This window comes from Onychomys torridus, chromosome 1, assembly GCF_903995425.1.
Source record: "Onychomys torridus chromosome 1, mOncTor1.1, whole genome shotgun sequence".
In the NCBI taxonomy this organism is placed as follows: Eukaryota; Metazoa; Chordata; class Mammalia; order Rodentia; family Cricetidae; genus Onychomys; species Onychomys torridus.
Window position 1 is genome coordinate 106906280 of NC_050443.1, and position 21195 is coordinate 106927474.

General features: G+C 44.1%; 1 pseudogene; it reads right to left on the minus strand.

The window, feature by feature from the left end:
• Window positions 1–714: 714 nt before the first annotated feature.
• Window positions 715–1476, minus strand: LOC118579948 (annotated as a pseudogene).
• Between the last annotated feature and the right edge of the window lie 19719 nt (window positions 1477–21195).

Consider the following 21195-nt stretch of genomic DNA (forward strand, 5'->3'; position numbering starts at 1 on the left):
GAGGCTACTACAAAGTCATGAAATAGTAAGAGCAATGGCTTGGGAGTGTTACTGTTGTTTTTCTATAATTCATTCAAACTTAAGTTTAGAAAACAGTTTAAAATGACTATATTTCACAAGAAACTCTCAGAATTCCTGAAAATTTAAGTCATTTCTTCCAAGCTGGTACAAGCTAGCTCCAGTGTGCCACCAGATAGGGCCCAAAAGGCCAAGAAGAGACTGTGATTTCCACTCTGTCTGCCCTTTCCTCTCCCAGTCCCTACTGAGAACAATGCCACATTGCTCCAGAGTGCTGCTTCAGGTGGCTTAGCAAGGTCTCTGGTACTAAAGGCTTAATACTAGGATAAACATTCCAGCCTGTAGCCTCTTGCCTTTAGACACATGGTTCTCAACCTTCCTAATGCTGCGACCCTTTAATACTGTTCCTCACATTGTGGTGACCCCCAGTCATAAAATTATTTTCGTTGCTACTTCATAACTGTAATTTTACTACTCTTATGAATGATAATATAAATATCTGTGTTTTCTGAAGGTCTTAGGTGAACCCTGTGAAAGGGTTGTTCAATCCCCAAAGGGTTACAATCCACAGGTTGAGATCCACTGCATTAGACAGTTTATTTTCTTTCTTTCCCTTTTCTTGGCAGGGCGGCAGGGGTGGTGGTGGGAGAGAATTTTGTAATTATATTTATGTACAGAAAACATAGCAGTGTACATTTAACCTACTTTAATGGCAAGTTCCTTGGCCTTTGTTTTTTCTAGCTTGGCAATTCAAGCCACAGATGTTGTCTTCCCAGTGGTGGGGGAGCTCTCATAATTGGTCCTGATGGCTTCTACCAGCTGAGCCAGAACATCCTTATCTCCAGAGTTAACCTGTGTGAAGGCAATAGTGGTGTATGTCTTTCTGTGGACCAGCCACCTCAGCCTGGCCTTTCCCTTGATGATGCAGTAGGGGACCCCCATTTTTCGACACAGGGCAGATAGGAAGACCACCAGCCTAGTGGGGTCTACATTGTAGGCAATTACCATGAGCTGAGCCTTCTTGTTCTCCACCAAGGTGGTGACTGTGTTGACCTCTGCTTGAAGGACAGGTGGTCTCCTAGTATATCTCCTTCACCAGCAGCTTTCTTCTCAGCATGGGCCAGCATCCTTTGTTTATTCTCCCACTTTTTTTCTGGCCTGTCCTTGTGGGCAAGCTTAAGAAGCTGGGTAGGTGTTTGCTGGTCCAGGGCCTGGGGAAACTGGTTGATGGCAGGAGGTATTTGAGCTGCTTATAGGGGATGGCCCTTTCCTGCTGCAGCCTGATGCAATGGGGCCATTTGATGATGCATGTGAGATCTCTTTTGGGCTGGATGTCGTGTCCAATGCAAAGTTCTTGGCCCTTTATCAGAGGATTCACCACCTTTTTGGCCTCCTGTTTCTTGATGACAGAGGGTCTGGGTCCATCCTCTTCCATCTGGCCTTCTTTCCTTTGGGCATCTTGCTTGGCTAGAGGAGAGAGAGGTTCGTTTTCAAGTAAAGCTCAGATACGGGGCTAGAGCAGTTAGTCTCTGAGCATAAAAATCCAGTTGGCTGTAAATTCTTGGGAAGGTAAGGACATGGCCTTATTTCAGACTTCGATAGAGTTTAAACTAAGAAGAAATGTAACCTCCAGCTGTGTCTCCCTCATCAAAATGAAGAGTTGACTCTTCTCCAGTGTTTTCATTTATAAAACTGCACATAAAGAACAGGGACATTTGAACATGCCAACTGATCCCTTCTTCTTCTCCTTCTCCTTCTTCTTCCTCTTCCTCTTCTTTCCTTCTCCTCCCCCTCTTCCTCCTCCTCCCTCTTCCTCCTTCCACCTCCTAAAAGTGGTGTGTGTGTGTGTGTGTGTGTGTGTGTGTGTGTGTGTGTGTGTGTGTGTTGGGGGGGCGTGGGTATGTACATGCACATGTGTTCAGGCATTTGTAGAGGCCAGAAAAGGGGGTCAGATCCCCTGGAGTTACAGGCAGTTGTGAGCTGCCCTATGTGTGTGCTGGGAACTGAACTCTGATTCTCTGCAAGAGCAGCAAGTTTTAACCTTCAGCAATCTCTCCAGCCCCACTCTAGGTATTCTCAACCCATTTAAGTTGACAGTTGAATTTGACCATCACAAGGAATTAGCGTATTCTATATTTTAATAAATTCATCAAAAGTGAGATACATCACACCCTCTACTTTACAGCATAAAATTTTGTTTCTGCAGTCTGTATAGACTCATGGGTACAAAAACAGAATGAAGTGTTGTTTTATAGGGAGTGTTTAGGAGACAAATGTAAGGGAGTTGTGGCTTAAAGAAGGAAGTGTGTGGAGTACCCCAGAAAATATGAGTGCTTGGAGATGATTTATTATCCATAAGATCTCTAGTAAAGAGGTCAGCATAGTCATAAACTCTGTTTTGTAGACTGCAATCAAAGATACTTCCTAAGGCTCCTTGCTTGAAAACATGGAGTATTGTAACAAAGCTACATTGTTTTTCCTCTGGAATTGGCTCAACCCATCAAACTGTTTCCTGCATAGAAACTGAGCCACCTTTTCATCAGAGAACAAAGTGACCAGATAGGGACCAACCCGAGGCATACACCTAAAAAGGGAACCCAGTATTTGGGCCTGAAGCAACAAGGCTAAATAATGTTCTCATGATCTCTATTAAAGGGAAGTTGAAGGACAGATGAATAATCCTTTTGTGCCTTTGAGAGACTGTTGAAAGTCTTTGTAATGTCAGTCAGAGGCAGTATAATGTGCTTCTCCACACACCCGCAGCAAGGTCCCCTTGGACGCACCCATCACTATCTTTACAAAGGGAAGCCTGCCTGGGAATATGGAAATGCACCCTGCAACTTCTAAGAGATCAGTGTGGACAATTTTGAAAGTGGCAAGTGCCATTTTCCTTAGATCTTACTGGTTTCTGACATGTCAGTGAATTAGCATCACTGCTGTATTTTGAGACTTAGTTTTGGGGCCTCGGTAAATTTTTCTTCAGCACCAGGTTGTTTGGATATTAGCGTACATTTTACCCCAGTTGTTTCAGGCTGCCACTGGTTGTATGTGAGGCAATGTGCTACTTGTAAATATTTTCTTGGGGAGATACATGGCATTTCACAGAGGAGGTAGCTGAGCCTCAGAGCAGTTGGGCATACATACCTCACAGCCAGAAACACAGTGGCTTGGAGCTTTGAGCCACATGCCTTACTCTAGAATTTATGCTTTTTTCTTGCATTACACTGGACACCTTAGAAATCATGAAGGGTACTCACCAAAAAACGGAATACTTCACAGTTTGACAAGTGCATTGCCAAACACCCGATTCAAAGATCATTTCACAGACGTGGGGTTTAGAATGATGTTTAGTTCCCATGGGTCTTATTTTACTTATTAATTCCTTTATCCACAGAAGGAAAATGAAACAATTGACTCCAGGGCAGGTGTCCAGCCACCCCAAGCTAGCAAGGGTTACATCAGGGCTAGCTTTGGATTCAATGCATGTGTGTATATGTACACATACATGTGTGTGAGTGCATGCATGTGTGGGTGTATGGAGGAAGGAGGGAGGGAGTTAGTCAGGCCTTCAAGTTTAGGGCAATCCTTGGAGGCTTCTCACTGTTGATCTAGGAATAGCAGGTGACAATCTGCTGATGACAATGTACACAAATGCAAAACAGAGGGGCCACTTGTTTTATCCTGCTTTTAGTGACATGCTGAACATCTGAAGAGTCAGTGCATGTGTGTGCATGTGTGGATTTGTGAGTTTGCATGTGTGTAAATGTGTGAGTCTATATGTGTATATGTGTGTGTGTGCACATATCAATTACGGGTGCTCTTCCAACTTGTATTTTGAGACTAAGTCCTTTACTTTGACCTAACTCACAGATACTCAAGGCTAGCTGGTCAGCAAGCCTTTGTGACCTGTCTTCATCTCTTCACCCTGGGATTGCAGGTTACCATGCCCGGTTTTCTCATGTGATTTCTGAGGATCAAACCCAGTCTTCATACTTCTGCAGCAATCCCTTATTGGCTGCACTATCTCCCTAATCCCCAGGAGTTACTGCTTTTTTAACTAAAGTATCCTCTATGACCCTGTCACATCCCCAGTGCTCAGCTTCCCAGTTCTGTTTTATACATGAGATGTATAAGCCCTAGAGGGACTAAAGGAGTTGCCTATGGTTGTAAAGATGGATTCAAAGCCATGTGGTCTGATTCCTGGGATTTCCAAAATGGCATTTGAGACTTGAACAGCCACATCTCCAGGCAGAGGCAAGGATGGAGAGCGAGTAATTCTGAGGAAGCATGTAAACAACCGTGATGCCCACAGGGGCACTTCTGCATGCCGAGACCTGTGCAACATCACACCAACTGACTCTCTTTGATCAGCCGCAGGGCATCCTGAGGGGAGCCAAGCACAGACCTTTTTTCAGGCATGGGTAATGAATTCTGCTTCAGCTCATATGCCACCTGTCTGTGGAGAACAGATACCTCATGGAAGTGTCAGAGCATCTCTTTAATTGAGGACAGTGTCTCTTCAGTCAGGAATCGGGGCTGAAGGAGATGATTAGATGATTAGATTCACTTTGGTCAGGCGGGCCTTAAATGACAGTCCCATCATGAAATGCCTCCTTCTCTAGTCTGCCTCCAAGGCCATACCTAGCTTTTTCATTATTAACAGAAATGTCCTGTGCCCCCTCCCCCACAACAGCCTGCTAAGGAGGCAGTGTACAGATCAGCTCCTGCTGTTAAAACCTATGAGTGTGTGCTTTACTTTGGATCTTAAATGTCCCCCAAGGCTGATTTGGTAAAGGTGTACTCCAAGGATGGTGCTATTGGAAAATGGTAGTCCCTTTAAAGAGGTAGAATGTTCTGGAATGTCTTCATGTCACTGGAACCATGCCCTTGAAATGGAATTCTAACGCCTCTCTCCTCCTTTGTCTTTTGTACCCTGGGCATGAGGTGTTCAACTGGATTCTGTCACTGGCTCCTGCTATGATGTGCTACCTCACCTCAAATATGACTCTAGTCCTCAGCTTGATGGCTCCACTCTTACACAGTGCGGGAGCCCTGACTAGGGAATGGTGCTGCCCATGGTGGGCTGAGTCTTCTCACAACAATGAACTCCTTAAGAGGATCTCCCACAGACATTTCCACAAGGCCAGCTCAATGTGGCGATCTTGGATTGAAATTCTCTTAGACAGTTAGCAAGTTGATAACCAGAGCCAACCATCACATTTCCCTTTTGAAACGAACCAATGATGAGAATTTTAAACCCCAGTTACTGTTAGGAAAAAAACCTCATCTGGGCTAGGCCAGAAGCCTGAGGCATCTACATGCCTCTCATATTATGTTTCTGTCTGCTTTATAGCACTACTCAGAAATCTGGTTGTCCTTTCAATAGTACTCAGCATGTGCGGAACTCTTCATTTTAAATTCCTGGTCTGCCTTCCTCTTTCCTCTTCACACCTGGCTCTTCTTCATCACCTGCCTGCACACCATCAAGGCTGCTCTGCAAACATCTCAGGTCTCCTCCCTCTGGCTCTATTCCTCCACCATCTCAAGCCTCTGCTCTGGCAGCCGCTACCTACTTAGTCTCCCCCATCTCTTGCCCCTCCAAATACATTCTTCACTTGGTAACTCATTGTTAAGAAAGTGCAAGTAAGGTCATATTTACCCTGTGCTCACCAGCTTTCCATGGGACAGCTGGCAGCACACATGCTGTAAGCCTTTCACACTTTCCAGAACAAAATCTCAGCTTCTCATGTGCGCTTCCTGTGTGCATGTCGCATGTACATTTCTCATGTACACTTCCCATGTGCACACCTCATGCGCACTTCTCGTGTACACGTCTTATGCACATTTCTCGTGCGCACTTCTCATATGTACTGCAGCTGCCTTTTTTGGCTCTGCCTGGTGCTTTTTTGGCTCTTCCATTTGGTTGACCTCTTCTCTATTCCCCTTCTGAAGGTTTATGCAGTTGCTGTTTCCTGGGGGTCCCAGGAGACGTCCTCCACTCTCTAGTCCCGTTATGTTCGCATGTTCGGATGTCCTTCGTGCTACAGATGTGATGAAATAGTGTCCCCAGATTGACTATCCAGTAACACCCATTGAATCCCATGTCACAACAGCAGAGGACTTTCTCCAGCTGGAGATGCAGGAGAAATGTCAGATCTGAGAGGCAAGCAGGACTAAAGCCCCATCACTGGTGTAAGAGGGAGGAGACCATGTGATAAGGGATAGGTCCTACCTTTACCTGTGTTAATTTTCCCACTAAACTAACCTCTATCATAATCCCTCATTATGTTTATTACCAACCCACAATCATCAAAATTCTATTTAAATGGATACTACTATTGTATAAAATCATCGCTTTAGTTAAACAGTATAGCTTAGGAGGAAATCATCTTCATAATAATCCACAGGTGAAAATGCCCAGGCAAACAGGATATTTCCAAGACCACATTAAGGGCCGTGGGGGACCCTCCCACACCCGTTCACCCCATGCCAGATACCAGAGAAAGATGGCCGCAGCAAACATGCGAAGACACAGCAGTAGCCAGAGACATTCTGGGGCCGAGGCTCTTGGTGGGGGGAGGGGCTTGCCTATTTGATATTCGCCCATAAGAGCCTTGCTTCCTGGTGGGCCAATTCCCTGAATTCAGTTACCACCTGCTGCCCCTCTGATGTGGCCACTAGCAGAAGGAGGTGGTCTCAAGCGAGGCTCTTGGCTCATACTCAGTGAGGAATTGAGAAATCCAGCCCTATTAACACAGCACTGAATTCTGCCAATGTTCCAAGCGATCTTTGAAGCTGTGTCTCCCCCCGACCCCCAGAGGCTTCCTCGGATGGCCAGGCAGCAGATTCCTAGATTTTGGCCTTGAAATTCTTTGCTGTTAGAGAGCACTGTGAATGGACACATCTTGTTGTTTTTGAGTTGCTATTTGCAGCGGAGAGATGACATAGCCTGAAATGTTCCCTTCTCTATCATTTCCTATCACCTCTTCTGCCAGGCCTGGCCATTCCCTGCCAGCTCACCTGAAGCAACCCCCTCAGCTGTTTACTCTCAAGCTGTCCCGTCTTCCGTTCTTCTTAGCACTCATCACAGGTTGACCTCATCTACATCTCCCCCTCCAATACCAGAGATTAAATGTAGGGCTTTGTACATGCTAGGTAAAGGCTCCTGGTGAACAAGGGTCCCAATCCCTCTTCTCAACTTTTGTTTTGAGATAGAATCTCACTAAGTTGTCTAGCCTGCTTTGAGCCCACTCTGTGGCCTGTGCAGGCCTTGAAAATGTGATCCTTCTGCCTCAGCCTCCCTAGTAGCTGAAACTGTAAGCCTGTACCACCAGGCCCAGCTGTGCTCGTGTATGGACACTGTGGAACCCAGTTCCTCCTACTTTCTACTTAGATGGCTAAGTTAGTAATCATTCTGTAGCTGGAGTTTTCTCTCAGTGTCCCACCAAGCCCTGGCAATCTGACATCCCACTTATAAAATAAACACACAGACACTTATATTATCTATAAGCTGTATGTCCGTGGCAGGCTTCTTGTTAGCTGTTCTTATATATTAAATCAACCCATTTCTATTAATCTATAAGTTGCCACATGGCTTGTAGCTTACCGGTATCTTACCATTTTCTTATGGTGGCAGCTGGCAGTGTCTCTCTGCCTCAGCCTTCCACTTCCCAGAATTCTCTCCTTTGTTTGTCCCACCTATACTTCCTGCCTGGCTACTGGCCAATCAGCATTTTATTTATACAGAGCAATATCCACAACATGATTCTGTATCCCAGTTTTTGAACCTGTAAAGTGGGCATTTTACACTCTCCCAGAGGGTCACATGAACACAATCCACACAGTGTTTACAGTAGCACTCAGTGTAGAGCAAGCTGTCATAATTGAAGTCGCTGATTACCATTTGTGGTAGTGTTCTGGGGCTCAGCAAACTACCGTCCTGGCAAAGACAGTCACTACCCAGTTTTCTAAGTAAAGTGTTCCTGAAACGCCACTACATTTATCTATCTGTAGTTGGTGGCACTTTTGTGCTATTGTGTCAGAGTTGAATAATTCTGATCACAAGGCTTGTAAAGCCTAAGTAATCACAATTCTTCATCCTTCCTCAGAGGCAGCGTGCTGTGGGTTCTATGTATCATGAGGGCTGGGACCACATCTGTTTTTCTTCATCCTGACTGCTCCACACTTGGCACAGTACTGGGCACGTGGTAGGTGTACATTGCGGCATATGGAGATGATAAAAGTTGGATTGGGTAGTATGCTACCATTGCCTGTCCAGGAAGCCATGCTTACTCCCCGTGCCTGGCATCAGCTCTTCTGTGTTAGAGCCAGCAGCTTCCCTCATTATCATGCAGGCCAACCCTTCTCCAGCCTCATTAATGCTCCTGCAAGGCCGTCTTGGACTTTAACATCAAGTGCCATTTTTACTTTGCAAATTAATGCCGTTTTGTAGCTATAGTTAATAAGCTCAGTGTCCTTCGACCATTCATCTCCCAGATTGGTACCTACCTTGGACTGACTGTCTGAGATGGCCCAGATGTCACAATGTCAAACCACCAAGTCATAAATCAGTAGGTACCACAGAACATGTGGTGTTCTGCTGGATCTCAGTTTATCAGTTTCAAAATACACCCTCTCCTCAGAAGACCGAAGATACAGCATTAACCTTTGGCCTGCATTGCTGGAACATTCTAAAATGTCTAAATTTGCACCAACTACATGGATACTTTTCTTGCAGTTTTTTGTTTTCAAGCTGGTCCATTGCCATCCCTCATGATATTTCATATTTCTAGCCTCATAGTCTTTAATTAGTCCACGGGGCCTTTCAGAGAGTTTAAAATTGTCAACTGTATTACACTTGCGGGGAAACCAACTTCTCACTCAGTGAGGTAAACCAGCAGAGTTGATTGCTAATTGAGCTGTTTGCCACCAGGATGGGCTGTATCAGCAATCACCAGTGGGTGTGAGGGGGTGGTAGCTGGCAGAGCCTGCTTCCCAAGTGCCCCCCCTCCCCCAGTTCTGACTTGAAGCTTATTGCTGGCCAGTCATCCACTCGCTGTGCTCTCTGCTCCAGAGGGCATGCTTTTTATCTCTCACGAAGATTTCTTCAGGCTTTGTACTCACTTCCTGGCTTGGGCAGAATTGAGGGTTTGGGTTCTGTTGGATATAGCCGATGGCTGGGTGGTGGGGAAGTGGGAGAGACGGAGGCTGCGTTACTGTCATTTGGCTTGAGTTGGCTTGAGTCAGCCTAGTTGTGAAATCATGGTGGGCTGGTGTTTTGGGGAGGTGAGAACTCAGAAGCCTGTGTTTGTGCCCGCCCACTCAGGAAGACCAAACATCTGCTTCAGCCCCAGGATGCACTTCTCACTCCCTCTCAGCAAACGTTGGGGGCGGGGAAGGGGAACATTGAAGTTTATACTTATAATTCTCTAGGTCACCAGGCAAGAGGCCTCAGCACCTTGCCGAGGTGGGCTGAACTGTGACCCAGATGGAATTTCCCGGAGTTGATGGTGTTATGTGTGAAGATGACAGTATTCTAGTCTCAGTCTAGGAAGCTTGGTCCGTTCCCTTAACCCAGAGCTCATGAAATACAGGTATCGTGCCGGAATCATTTAGCAATTGTGTATGTGAGTGCTATCCTTCCGTGCAGATGGCCCCTAAGACCTTTAGGACCTCAGTTGACCTTTCACAGGAAGGTCCAACTCATGGCTACTTTGTAATAGTGTTGTGTGAACTAATGAATTCATACAGGGAGGGCTTTTGGCCCACATTAACTGTTCAACAATCATCATCAGTTACTGCTGCTTGTGTTGTTACTATGACAACAATCACATAACTTTATATCCCCCCCTTTGTTATGAATGTTCCCTCATGCCTGCTCTTTTCTGAAGGAAAAATGGAGGGGGTGTGGATCTGGGAGAACGGGGCAGTGGGCAGGGGACCTGGGGAGTGGAGGGAGTGGAAACTGTGCTGGGGATATGTGAGAATAATCTATTTTCAATTCCAAAATTAAAAACGTTTGAGGGTAGTTATTTTGTTCTAGGAAATTACTGTTTTCAGCCCAATTTTCATCAGTGTAATGTTGATAAATTATTTTATTTTAAATCATTACAGAGTCCAGGGAGAGGGCTCAGTGGGTAAAGATGCTTGTTGCCAAGTCTGATGGCCCTGAACCCACATGGTAGGAAAAGAGACCCGCCTCTTAGAAGTTGTCTTCTGGCCTCCACACATGTACCATCATGCACTCCCCCCCCCACTCACACATAATGAACAGATGTTAACATTTTTAAACATTACAGGGACTCTAATATATCCAATAAATGAATTTTTAGAGGTGAAATTGCTTTGAAGGTTAAGAAATAAAATAAAAAGACTTTGCATATATATATATATGTGCAGATAATAATGAAAAAATGCTCATTTTTTTTATTGGTGAAATCCAAACACAGCATAATTTTCACAACACAGATGTTCTGTACTAGCCTGCCAGGCCAGGTCTGAAGTATGGATGATCTGGTCCTATACAGATAACAACTTGTTGACACTTTTAAAAAATCCTATTTATTTTTTATTTTATGTGCTTTGGCATTTTTCCTGCATATCTGTGTGAGGATGCCAGATGCCCTGGAACTGGAGTTACAGACAGTTGTGAGCTGCCATGTGCTTGCTGGGAATTGAACCTAGGTACTCTGGATGATCAGTCAGTGCTCTTAACCCCTGAGCCATCTCTCCAGCCCAAATGATTACTTAACTGGACTTCAAAGTTTGTGTCTCTACAATACAATTAATGACAAAGTTTATTTTTTACTAATGCTGTTTTGTCCTGAGATTTTATATGATTTTCCCCTAATTTTTTTTACATAAGTACTGCTAGTGCCACCAGCAGCCATTAGAAAACACCTTTAATTAGGTATAATCATTGCTTGAACAACTCTTAAGCATATAAATCTTAAAATGTTTATGATGATGATGATGATGATGATGATGATGATGATGTGCCATGATCCCAGGAGGTCAGAGGACACCTCTCAGGAGTGATTCTCTCCCGCCACCTTGTGAGATCTGGGGACCTGGGGATTGAACTCAGGTTGTCAGGCCTGCACACAGGCACCCCTAACCATTGAACCATCTTACTGACTCCTAAACATATACGTTGAGTTGTGTCTGAGAGGCGGAGAAATCCAGGCCTTGTGAGATCACAGTGAGAAAAGGAGATAGCACAGAACACCTGCAATGCAGAGTTGCAGCATCCATTCCTTGTTCTTCAAGCTTCCCTTGGCCCCCACTCCTCCGTGCTCCCCCAGCTCTGCACAGACTGGCACTGTTATCATTGAATTTTAAGGATTCCATGGCATGACTCTGAGCATAGTGCTGTCTTGAACAGACATTCTAGATTCCAGTCTCTGTAAGAGGTGCCGTGTGACTTCAGATACGTGTCAGCACTTCTCCGTTCTTGTTTCTACATGTTCACAGCTCCTAATGCTGTGGTGAGAAAGGAATGACTTTGTGTGGATGTTGCACACACGTACTGTTTTGCCTTGTACTTTCAGTTTGCATTCATCAAGAAGCGTCAAGATTGTAGAAGAACCTAGTTTCCAACTGCTGGAAAGGACAAGACCTCCTTCAGCTGTGGGCCACATGAAAAGGCTAGATTTGGTCCAGGGCCAGCGAGGTTTGCTGAGTCCTGGCCACTGAGTCACTCAGATGCTGCTACTGTATCTTACTGCAGTCCATGAGTGCAGCTGTGTACGTACATCTGTCCATGTATGTGTGTACAGCTGATGTGTGTATGTATACATGTGTATGAGTACAGTTGTGTTTATATGTGTATGTACAAAAGCACATGTGTACAGCTGGGTGTATGTATGCACACACATGTACATGTGGATAATTGAGTGTGTATGCACACATGTACATGAATATACTTGTGTGTAAGTGTGCCTATACATGTATGTGTGTATGCATGTACTTGTGTATACCTGTATATCATATACACATGTGTATATATACATATATATATATGTGTGTATATAGCCGAGTGTGTATATGTGCATGTATACATATATACCAGTGTATGTGCATATGTACATGTGTACAGCTGTGAATGTATGCGTGTACATGTATGGACCTGTGTATATATGCATGCGATATAACACTTTCTTACTGGAATTCAGTAGCAGAGCTGGCATAGAAGAAATCAGTTTCCTTGGATATTTTTCTACACTCTAACTTGTAATATAGTTTTTGCTTGAGAATTTTTGGCAGAAGTTACCTGTTAGATTGTCTAAAGCTAGAGTAAATTTTAGAGCACATCTTGCAGTACTTCAAATTCTTTCATGTTTTTAGGGCTAAATCTCTGAACCTATTTTAGCTTTGCGACAAGCCGTGTTGTCTAGTATAGCTGTCACCGGCTAGGGGAGCTATTTAAACTGAATGAAAATAAAATGAAGTAGAACCCCATTCCTCACTGTGTTAGTCCAACTTCAATGGCCTGGTGTGGTGGTTTCATGTGGTCGGTGCCCAGCATATTGCCCAGCACGGACAGAACATTGCCATTCACACAGGAACTTCTACTAGCCAGATGAGAAAAATTTTTATTTTCCTTTTTTTGGGTATAAAGTTATATTTTATTTGTGCTCTAAAATATAAAGCTTACCTGGAGATCAGAGGAAAAAGCCAGCCACTAAACATAGAGGTCAGTGGTAGCACACACCTTTAATCCTAGCATTCAAGAGGCAGAGATTCATCTGGATCTCTGTGAGCTCAAGGCCACACTGGAAACAGAGCCAGGCATGGTGGCACAAGCCTTTCATCCCAGTGCTAATTAACTATAGAGGTCTGTGGGTCTGTACAGACAGACAGGAAATGATAGAGCTAGGTGGAAAGAGGAAGTGATGTAGCCAGTCAGAGAGAGGAAGTAAGATGGCAGGGCACAGAAAGGTATATAGGCGTGAGTGTACAGGAAGTAGCTCTCTCTTTGGCTGATATTTCCTAGACGTGGCTGGCTTGCTCTCTGATCTCTCAGTTTTCACCCTAATATCTGGCTCTGGGGTTTTTTAAAAAATTTTTTTAGTTTTTTTTTTTTTATTAATAAGAACATTTAGCAATTTATGTTACAGATCTTTAATGATAACTTAGGGCATAGTGTTGCACATCTGTAATCCTAGCACCCAGGAGGCTGAGGCCAGCTGGGATTTAATATATCCCCTTAAAAAGTAACTTAAGGGTTGAGGATGTAGCTCACGGTAAAGTGGCCACTTAGCATGCATGAAGCCCAGGGTTCAATCCTTAGCACCACACAAACATGGCACAGATTACAGGTGGTGCATGCTCAAAACCTTAGCACCTGGGATTTGGAAGCAAGAGGAGAAGTTCAAGGTTATCACTGGCTGTGCAGGGAGTTCAAGGCCAGCCTGGAATGCATGAGGAAATTTATTTAAAAAAAAAAAAACAAAAAAAACAAAAAACAACAACTAAAGTGTGCTGGCCTGGTGTCTTGGTTACTGTTCTGTTGCCATAACGAAACACCATGACCAAGGAAACTTACAGGAGGAGCATTTAATTGGGGGCTGGCTTACAGTTTCAAAGGGTGAGTCCATGACCATCATGGCGGGCGGGTAGGCATGGTGCAGTAGCTGAGACCTCACATCTGATCTGCAGGATTGGGCCTGCTATGGAATTTTGAAACCTTAAAGCCCCCTCACAGTGACACACCTTCTCCAACAAGGCCACACCTCCTAATCCTGGGAACCAAATATTCAAATATATGAGCCGGAGGAGGCCATTCTCATTCAGACACCACAGCTGGTGGGTGAAGGTACTGCAGGAAACCTGAGATCAGAGTTCAGGACCCACACGGTGGTGGGGAAGAGCACTGCCTCCCTTATGTTGTCCTCGGACTTCTGTGTGAATGCTGTGGCACTCCCCAACAATACATTTTATACACACACACACACACACACACACACACACACACACACACACATACACACACATAAATAAATAAAATGCGAACAAAAGCAAAAGGTCCCAATGAATCCATTTATAGAGTTCCGCCCCTTCTTGTCGCTGATGGGGTTCATTATGTTCTCCCCCCCAGTCAGAAGTTAGAAATGTCCCAGTGTTTCTCTTTAGTGCTCTTCTTGAAAATTATATTTTGCTTTTTACCAAGTCCATTATTTAAAGCATTTGATTAACATTTTTACTGCCTGATCTGGTTTTAGGCTTCTTGTGGAGTGCTTTCTACATAGTTTGTAGTTTGTCCACTATTTATTCATTTCCTCCCATTCGGTCCCCGTTTCTAACACAAGCTGCGTTTTAAACTAGGAGCTAACCTTCACATACTCTGGTCCATCTCACAGGCTTTAATATGGTGTTTTCATTTTTACTCATTTATTTACTTATCAGTAGTTTATGGCTTCAGTTTGATTTGCTTCTGTAACCAAGAGTTAGTTGAAAGGAATGAAGGATTTCTTTTCATTATTTTTTTTTTTTTTTGGTCATTAATAACTATTGCATAGCTTTGTGGTTTGGGGAATCTGAGTGGTTTTTTTTTTTTTTTAATTATTTAATGGCTTAGTAGCTTCAGGTAGCATTTGCTTTTCTAGAAGCAGTTCTGAGGGGCAAAGAACTCAAGGCAGTGTAGCTGGATGGTTTGGACTGAAGATTCACATGAGTTTTCCATATGTTTTGTTAAGATTCCTGGCCTAGGGAGACTTCATAGGGGCTAGAGAGCCACAGGCACCACTGTGGTCCACTGGGGGACTTCAGATATGGCAGCTGTCATGGGTGCAGGGTGCGGACAAACACTATGGCAGCTGTGTCCTCCTGGAAAGAGTGATGGGAGAATGAGAGGGAGGGAGGGATGGAGGGAGGGATGGAGGGAGGGAGGGAGGGAGGGAGGGAGGGAGGGAGGGAGGGAGAAAGAAACAGTTTTGTACGGCCTGGTTACACACCACTGCATCCAGCTTATCCCATTTACTAGAAGGGAGTCAGTGTGTCCCACACACACAGGGAGGAGCCTACACAGGGTGCGAGATAGGACTTCCTGGGGGACATTTTTGGAAGTGCCTACTGTAGCCAGGTACAGTGTTCATTTTTGTATTTAAAATTATTTGGCTTACTGTTATTGTGTTTGTGGAGGTCAGAGGACAACTCTTGAAGTTGGTTTTCTGCCCCCAGTGTGGATTTTGGGCATTGAATTTGGGTGGACAGGCTGGCATGGCAAGTGCTTTTGGCTGCTGAGCTAGGTGCCCACCACACTGTCTGTTTTTGGTACTGGCTGATCTGGATGACAAGAGTGCTTTGTCCCCGTTTGCTGGGTGTGCTCCATGGAAGTCTGTCACTCGTGTGGAGTCTTCAACATCCTCTCTTATTTCACTTGAATTCTCAGTTGATTTTGACCAATAATAAAGTCTATATTGATGACCCCTCTGTATGCAGTGGTAATGGGAGTAGGCTGCGGACGCTGGGTAGATGGTCTGTAAATGTCAGTGGTATTGAGTTCTCAGCTGAAGCTGTTCAAGTCTTCTATGTCCTTACTGAGTTTCTGTCCACTTTCCCCCCAATTACTGAGAAAGAAATGGCCAACTCTCGGGTCTTGATTGTGGATTTGTCTGTTTCTCCCGTCAGTTGTGCTTGTTGGTAGGTGTGTGTTGTGTGTGTGTGTGTGTGTGTGTGTGTGTGTGTGTGTGTGTCACTCTTAGAATTAGCTTGATGGATGAGGCGCCTTTCACAGCGGGACATTTGTCTACAGTGTTCCTTGCTGACAGTGGCTGATTCTTATGCTCGTGTTTGCATGGTCTCTTTCCATCTTATTTTTTTTTTTATTTGTGTACATTTCAAAATTTTAAATTCCATCTCCATCAGTATGGAGCTGTGTCTTGCTGCTATTACATAACCTACCCCAACTGTAATGTTGAAAGTCAGTTGATTTTAGAGGCAGGCATACTGGTTATTGGTTAATCAGATCCTCTTTATTTTCCTCTGACAAATATGCTTTATGTGTTGCTTTTATATTTATTTTCTGTGTTATTAATTTACTCATTTTTAGGTTTACACACACACACACACACACACACACACACACACACACACACACATATATATCTTTCTTGGGCTGATGTAATTCACTTCATACGATGACCTCTGGTTGCATCCACTGTCCTGTAAATGACATAGCTTCATTCTTCTTCATGGTGGGAAGCTATTCTGCTGTGGACACCTTCTTTATCCATCCTCTGATGTTGGGCACCTAGCTTGGTTCTATAATTACATATTTCAGATGCTAAGCAGTTACATGTTTTATGACTTAGAAACTGCTTTTGGCTCCAGTTGCAAAAACCTCAAAGCCAAGGCATCAACAGGTGGGTTCTCTTTACTTAAGAGACCTGGCGTGGCAGCTCCACAGTCACCAGAAGCCTGGAAACTCCTGGTTCCTCACTCCACTGGCTTCAGCTTGTGACTCTCATTCTGGCAAGTGGGGAGGCTGCTGGCTATATCCATGGCATCTGGTTATCATCCAGGAAGAAGGAACTGGAGGCCACTATGAGAATGCATACTAATCTCCCCTAGTGATCAGCATTTAAATGGCCACTCGGATGTAAGTAAGAAAATGGATTTTAATAGTTGGTTACTTGGCTGCTCTGAGTAACACTAACTTTTTTTTTTTTTCTGAGACAGGGTTTCTCTGTGTAGTTTTGCTACTTTCCTGGAACTCACTCTGTAGCCCAGGTGGGCCTTGAACTCACAGAGATCTGCCTACCTCTGCCTCCAAGTGCTGAAATTAAAGGCGTGTGCCATGTGCGCCATCACTACCTGGCTATCACTAACATTTTATTACTAAGACAGAAAAGAAGAATAGACACCAAATAGAAAATTAACAGTCTTTCCCCCAGAGACATAAGAATTCTTTGTGATTGCATTCACAGGTAGATTATATCTTTAGCAATCAATGTACCATTCTCTGATGCTTCGCTGAATTACATTTTAGATGATACCAGTATGACCCCACCTGTTCTTTGGTTTGTATTTACCAGATGAATGAGTACATGCTTATATGGTTGTGTTTGAGTCTCTTGCTTCATTGAAAAATTGTACACTGTCTTATAAAAAGGAGAAAGTTCGGTATTGTTGCAGAACTGGGGTTAGGCCATTCATAGGGAACACTGAGCCATCTACGCTGTGGCTTCTGATGTGCTCTGGGCCCTGCTCACTTCCTGTTCTCTCCCCTCAGCATCAGTGTCCTAGGAATTCAGTAGCTGCTAAACCCTCAGAGGATGTAATTGAGACTTTGTTTAAAGTGTGCTCGGTCCTTGCTTGGTCTTCCCTATCTGCTTCTCCTGGGTTTGCTCTTCTATTCACTGATTTTCCTTAAAACTCTAGGGGTGTGGTGGGGTGGGGGGCGGTCACCAGAGTTTTAAAACTTGGGAGTTCTGTGCATGGCTGAGGCTGCAGTTGCTTTTAAATTTCCCCCTTTCAGCTTCCCCTTTCCCTGAATGGGTATTGTGTGGGAACTTTCCCAGGGAGAAATAAATAAATGTCTACTTAACCTAGATAGGACATCAAGGACAATATCAAGGAAAGAGGTTGAGGGTGGAAGTTACAATGGATGGTTGGAGGCTTGTGTGGGGATTGGTTTTGGTTGACATTGTGCTGGAGTCTGGCTAGGGTAGGATTAGGTCCTGGAGAAGGCTCTGTGTGGGGGATCAGTTACTACTAGAGTGAGGGTTTGGAATCCTCCTAGGACAGACTTGTTTCTCCTTAGGTCCTGTCGATAACTCTGTTGGTCCTAAATCACTTCCAAATCAACTCTGAGGTCCTCACTGCTTGCCTTAGGCACTCTCTCCAGAAAGCAATTCCCTTCCTTCAGAGCTATCTCACTGTCTACCCTGGGTGGTTATAGATCAGCCTATCAGAGGATCAGACTGTCCCCTTCCCCTCCAATCAGTCCCCTTCAACCTGGACAGTCTCAGTTCTTCATGTCATACATACATAGATGATTTTTATGTGTCTCTACAAAGCTTCACTTCTCAAATGTGCTTATGAGTGTCCCCTAGCCTAGAGCCCCTTGGGGCTGCCTTGTCAAAGAAGCCTTCTCCTGTTTCAGAAGCCAATATATTTTGGCTCCCTGGGTGGATTTCTTTCCTGAGTGGATTTTGGTGAGCTGGTTTTGTTTGCTTTCTGTTTTCTAGTAATTCATATGCTTTTGTGTTCTTTGATGGAGCCTTTTCTCTGTCCCTTTTTATCAGCCTTTATTGAGACATTCTTTTAAAAAATACGATTTCTATAATTTAAAGAAAAAATGAAAGTAAATTTTTTGCATGCATGTTTTACCTCAGCCAGCCTAATGCTACTGAAATCCATCTTTTCACAGATGTTTTGTGACTTTTCAAGTTTTTTCTTACTATAGTGAAAGGGGAACTTTATGTTACATATTTTATGTTTTATGTAGGAAGGTTATTAAATTTGATATAGTATGTAGCCAGCCATTTTGGAATTCTGAGACTGTTACAATAGTTTTTCAGGGGCTTCTTGGGTTTTCTAAAGAATTAATCACAATTCTTACATATATTTGAGAAGTTTGAAAACTTTGAATTGGGATCTAGTAGGAGGAAGTTGGGTCCCTAAAGAGGGATTGTGGGATGCCAGTGTCTTCCTTCTTTCTCCTAGCTTCTTGGCTGCCTTGAGGTGAGCAGCTTGATCTACCATACAATTCTGCCTTGACACTGACCCAAAGACAATGGGCTGAAACCTCTGAAATCAGGGGCTCAATTATCTTCTCCTCCTGTGCTGAGTATCTCAGGAGTTTGTTAGAACAGTAGGAAGCCAACACCTCTTCATGAAATCACCTGGCAATGCCTTCTTTGTCATCCAGTAAGCCATAACTGTATTTTTTCTAGAAGCTGGACCTCAGCCTTGGGTAAGGTGGGGATCTCAGCCTTGGGTAAGGTGGGGACCCCAGCCTTGAGAAAGGTGGGCATCTCAGCCTTGGGTAAGGCAGAGATCTCATCTTTAGGAGGAAGAGATTTCAGCCTTGGTTAACTCTCAGCTTTAGATGGGAGGGCTTTTCCTCAAGCCTGATGTTATAGTTCAAATTCTTTTCAGTTATGTGATGGCCTGTGTAAACTCAATCCCTCTTTTAAACTAACCTTTCCTCTTTCTGTTTAGACCACCATGCAGATTCTCTGTTCAACACAGTCAGGTCACTTTAGAAATCCTCTCATTGGGTAATCAATCTCTGACCACTGCAAAGTGGGTTCTCAGGAGTCTGAAAACCCACTAAAGTGTGGACTGTGAAGGAAACAAACACAGCCCCCCATCCCCCTGCCGCCATTCCAGCATCTTGCTATGTGGCTAGGCTGGCCTGGAATTCAAGATCTGTTTGCCCCAATCTAGTGACTGCTATGCTGGGATTATAGTTATATGCTGAGCTATGTTTTCAATGTACTTACCTGGAATTATAGATATGTGCTGAGCTATGTTTTCATTCTATTTATCTGAGATTATAGATATGTGCTATGTTTTCAATCTACTTATCTGGGATTATAGATATGTGCTGAGCTGAGCAATGTTTTTAATCTACTTACCTGGGATTATAGATATGTACTGAGCAATGTTTTCAATCTGCTTACCTGGGATTATAGATATGTGCTGAGCGATGTTTTCAATCTACTTACCATATCTAAAATCTACAGTCATCATGTTTTATGCTCTTGAAATTGCATTTTTATTAATGACCTCAGTGCACTTGGGCCTTGACATATTGTGTTATATTATAACATATTCTCTCTGTCTCCTCACCCGATTGGCTTCTAAAGCCAGGCTACTCTTTCTTTATAGACTCTTACATTTTCCTTCCCTTTCCTCCTTCAGTGAGATAGCTGGTTATGGTGAGCTTACACTGTTTACCTCTCTTATAACTCACCCTGCTAGCTCATCTGCACTCTGTACAATATGAGGACATTAATCTTTCTGAATCATGCCATTCTTTGTGTGGTCATCTCCATCGTCTTCCAGCTCCCCGAAGGATCCATCCAATCCAGGCCCTTCAGCATGACATAAGAGTCTCCACTTTACTGTTGCAACTTGAAGTTTTCAGTGTCTTCTCTACCTAAGCCCTCTGGTCCAGGTAAATGTTTTGCCTTCTGTTTTCCACACACGTTATGATTTCTTTCCCTAGGTGAGTTCCTCTTTCTCTCTAGCCTGGCCCACCATTCTGCCACCTCTTCTCTTCTAGATCTGCTCATTTTGTCATCTCAGTTGTCACCCTCCATGTTCCTGACGTCCTGCAGGAGAAAGACCATTCTGCGCTGCTTCCCGTGTGTGATGATGGTTAATACTGTCAACTTGACAGGATCTTGAATCACCTAGGAGACAAGCTTCTGGGTGTGTCTGGAAGGGACTTTCTAGGTTGAGTTGATTGAAGTGGGAAGGGTTACCCCAAATGTGGGTGACTGCTGTGGATATCACTCTGTGTAAATAAAATGCTGATTGGCCAGTAGCCAGGCAGGAAGTATAGGTGGGAGAAGCAGAGAAGAGAATTCTGGGAACAGGAAGGGGAGGCAGAGAGATTGCAAGCCACCGCCATGAGAAGTGAGATGTAAGGTACTGGTAAGCCATGAGCCACGTGGCAAAGTATAGATTAATAGAAATGGGCTAAATATAAGAGTAAGACCTAGACAACGGTAGGCCTGAGCTAATGGCCAAGCAGTTTAAATAATATAAGTGTCTGTGTATTTATTTTATAAGTGAGCTGTCTAACAGGGCTTGGTGGGGGCTGGAGAGAAGGTCTCCAATTACAGGTGACACCCTTCAGGAGGCTGGGTTCTGAACTTCAGGAAAGGAGAACGAGATGGGCACTAGTGTTCATAGCTCTCTGCTTCCTGACTGTGGCTACAGTATGACAAACCCTGTAAGTTCCCGCCAACACAACTTCTCCAACAAGATGCACTGTACCCTTGACCTATGAGCCAAAATAAATCCCTCCATCCTTGAACTGTGTTAGTTGGGCATTTTGTCATAGAAACTAGAAAAGTAACCAAGATATCATGGTGCCTTCATACATGCTACTGTTTTCTGGCACATTCCACTGTGCCTTCTGTGAAAGCTGCCAGGTCTCTGGCAGCAGAAATAGTATTGAAACTCTGTGTGTGTATGTGTGTGTGTGTGTGTGTGTGT